Source organism: Dermacentor silvarum, chromosome 1 (genome assembly GCF_013339745.2).
Source record: "Dermacentor silvarum isolate Dsil-2018 chromosome 1, BIME_Dsil_1.4, whole genome shotgun sequence".
Classification (NCBI taxonomy): domain Eukaryota; kingdom Metazoa; phylum Arthropoda; class Arachnida; order Ixodida; family Ixodidae; genus Dermacentor; species Dermacentor silvarum.
Window position 1 is genome coordinate 1,105,048 of NC_051154.1, and position 3,857 is coordinate 1,108,904.

General features: G+C 48.3%; 1 non-coding gene across 1 annotated transcript; it reads right to left on the reverse strand.

Annotated features, from left to right (window-relative positions):
- Positions 1-1,227: 1,227 nt before the first annotated feature.
- On the reverse strand, positions 1,228-1,299 carry Trnat-ugu (transfer RNA threonine (anticodon UGU)). The gene has a single exon. It is a non-coding gene; the product is annotated as a tRNA-Thr (tRNA).
- Between the last annotated feature and the right edge of the window lie 2,558 nt (positions 1,300-3,857).

Consider the following 3,857-nt stretch of genomic DNA (forward strand, 5'->3'; position numbering starts at 1 on the left):
TTGGACGATGATAGCGCGCGCTTTTCACTTCTTTATATTTACTTTTTTTTTTCGGCTCAGAGCCATGCTGAATGTCCTCTGCGCAGCCGCAGTCGCCGGCGGCGGCGCGCGCCCGGCCTGAGCTTCAACGTGGACTTTCTAGGTGCGCCACAGTCGACTTGGCTTTCGCAAGCAAAAAGTAAAGAAAAAGCAAGCGCTTTAGGAGAGGAGGCGGCGGAGGAAAGAGTAGATGGCGGTACTTTTCTTATATAGGGGCTTTAGCTTATCTGCAATGCGCTCGACGAGTGTGCGATTTTCTCGGCAGACGAAAAAGGAAACTAGCATGAGTTCCGTTTGCTGCTACAGTCTGCATTATTCTAACGGCTGCAATTTTCAGCCTGTTCTTTTTTGTAATGACAATTTCCTTTTGCGTGTGTGGTTCATGTATTGAATAAATGCCAGCAGCACATCTGTGTTTGCTAAAATTTTACCCTATTCCGTCATTATACGTGAGCCAGCATGCCATAGCGTGTGGCTATTGCGTTTCGGTAGGAGAATAACAGGCAGTGAAATGTGCTTTATTTTGCAATTTTATTAGCAACATTTGTACTTCAAGAGATACAATACACAAAAATAATATTGCAGACCTGAGTATCTCGCATCTACAGTACAAACTGCAAATTATATAGGCGCATATACGTGAAGCTGCTTACAATTTCTGAATAGCAAAATTCATGTTTTTTTACTTCGCATGAGGCAATCTTGCCAACGCAAATCGTTTTTCGCAGCAGTTATCTGTGATTACTCATTCAAAAAATATCATTAAGCGAGACCGGTTGAAAGACTGACGGCAGCACATTTTGCATACCCTAACACAGACGAGGTGGAGTTATCCGAGCTGGAGCTGTGGTCTGGAAAAAAATGGAAGTAATAAAGTTTTATGCTTACACACAACGCAATTGCATGAACAGATTTCAGCACTCTTACCACTAAACAGTACTTTCAATTCATGTACGTCAATCTTATTATATTTTATTGTAGGATCGATTTATGCTAAAAATATGGCACAAAGATTTAACAATCCAAATTCTTATTTTAACTGCTACTACATTGCAATAACAGGTTTGTATCATAAGAAGCCAACAAACAATGACACCAAGAACAACATAGGGGAAATTGCTTGTACTTACTAATTGAATCAAAGAAATGATAATATAATGGAAATGAAAACGGATGAAAAAAACAACTGTCCGCAGGTGGGGAACGAACCCACGTCTTCGCATTACACGTGCGATGCTCTCACCATTGAGCTACCGCGGAGCCGTTTTCCCATCCGCTTTCTAGGGTATTTATGTGTTACAACTAGAACTAACCCTGGGAGTGTTAGCCAGCGCCACCACTCACAAACCAAAGGTTTGTGAGTGGTGGCGCTGGCTAACAGCGGTTGGCAGCCCCGATACAAGGAAGCGGACCGTAAAGGTCGATTCCGACGTGATCAAAAGGACGGGATGGACAAGGAAGTGGCTGTAAAGCTGCGGCAGTGGAATTAGGGACCGAGTTTCGGCGCTGGCAGTCGAGGCAGCAGCGGACGTACTTTTACATGCCAGGCCAATAACACCGGAGCCTAAGACGGGTGTAGGTCTTGAACACGCTACCATGTGCACATTGGAGATCGGTGTGAGACGATGCGCATAAATTTAAGCAGCCCGAAGATGACGCGGGCTTACTAGGAGCCATTGCCAACCCTCGGGGAGATAGTTACGATGGTAGAGGAGTTGGTCTCGAATAACAAAGTGATGCGCCCGTCACCGTAGAGTCCTAGATGCTGCAACAATGGCAGGATCAGCAAGAACTCCAAAAGCGAAGAAATCCACGGGCATTTGCTCTGCTCAGAGCGCATGTCATCGATGGCAATTGCTGACAGCACAAAGTTGAGTGGGCAAAGGCTGTGTACGTCAGCTGAAATTGGCGAGCAGGAGAGAACGTCGGCATCGGTGTGCTTGCATCCAGAGTGGTACACGAGCCGGATGTCGTACTTTTGAAAACGGAGTGCCCAGCGTGCGAGGCGGCCAGAGGAGTCCTTAAATGAGGAGAGCCAGCACAGCGCATGATGGTCTGTTACTACATGAAATTGGCGGCCGTATAAATAAAGGCGACATTTCGCAAGGGCCCAGAGTATGGCTAAACACTCCTTTTCTTTACCAGAGTAGTTTAGTTGCGCCTTTGCCAGCGTGCGACTAGCGTAAGCAACGACGTATTCCTCAACACCACGTTTGCGTTGGGCAAGAACCGCCCCAAGGCCGACTTCACTAGCATCGGTATGGACTTCAGTTGGGGCAGCAGGGTCAAAATGTTGCAGAATGGGAGGAGAGGTGAACAGATGGCGAAGGGTTGGGAACGAGTCATCGCATGCTTTCGACCAGACGGATAGGGTGTTGTCTCCAGTCAGCAGTTGAGACGAAGGGGCGATGATCATAGCGAAGTTCTTCACAAAGCGGCGAAAATAGGAGCAGAGGCCGACGAAACTGCGTAGTGTCTTCAGGTTGGTGGGTGTGGGGAACTCTGCAACTTCGTGGAGTTTTGCAGGATCCTGAAGCACGCCTTCTTCGGATACGACGTGGCCTAAGATGGTAAGCTTACGAGCAGCAAAGAAGCATTTTTTGATGTTAAGCTGCAGGCCAGCCTTATAGACCATATCTCGTTTGGGTGAGCTGCGGTTTTGGATGCTTTGCATAAGGTGATAGCACTTTCCAGGAATAACTTCTTTTCTCTGAGCATTTTTTCCCGCAGCTTCGGGGAGTTTGTTCCAAAAAAGATTTGGTCCCGAACCATGACAACGGTTAAGGTACCGAAATTACAAACCCTGGCCTGTTTCTTGACTTCTCGTAGAAACTGTTCGGCCTCCTGCTGCACGCGCGTACGAAACACGTACCTTTGGTGAAGTTCGCTTTCCTGCTCACCGAAATACCCCTGGAATTTGGCGACGACCAATTTGTAGTCATGTTTACTTTCCCCTCCCAAAGAACGAAAAATTGTTGTCGATCTCTAACGCATCTTCGCCGGCTACGCTTAGAAGGAGTGCAGTTTTTGTCGTTCCGACCATGGTTTGTCAAGTGACGTTGCATCCAAGAAGAGTTCGAACCTTTGTTGGAACAGCTTCCAGCTTTTCTCGGTGCTTCCCTATGTGTTCAATGGTTCCGGAGGCTTGATGCTTTCCATGACTGCTGAAGGGAAATCCAGGACGTCCGTCGGCGGCTGACCACCTTTAGTGGAATTCGTGAGGAGCAGGCTTCACCACTTCCGACACCATGTACCATTCTGAGCTTGCCGAAGTGAAGCCTGTTGCGGGTCGGGGATTAATCCCGCCGCTGTTACCAGTTTGTTGGGAACGGGTTGTTGAGACTCGGTAGCGTTTAGGCCGGTGATCCTTCAGCCAAAGGGATGAGTACGTCCGGGTAGTAAGAGCGATAGAAAAAAGGGTTTATTCTACATATTTACAGTGGCTCCAAATATGGAAGCCCACTCCATGGGGGGGGGGGGGGGGGGGAGCACTTTGAAAGTCGCAGCTCACTACATGTCTGAGCACATATCAGAACAGGTCAGGACACACCACTGCACTCAGGGTGTCTCCTTATAAAACATCGGTCTTCCCTAGTTGACCCGGCTAGGGAATCAGATGACCGTGATACGGCCAATCAGACGGGCCGTCTTGTTCGCTGAACTCCGCCTCTAATGTTGCACCTTCGAAGCAAGGACGAGGCAATCCGGAAACAGGGGGTTGACACTCCTTCCACGAAAGTCGGTGACCTGTTTCCTTCCCTCCGACGGTCATCTTGCCAGGGTCGGGAGAATGGCCTTTGCACTAATCCCCGCGTCTA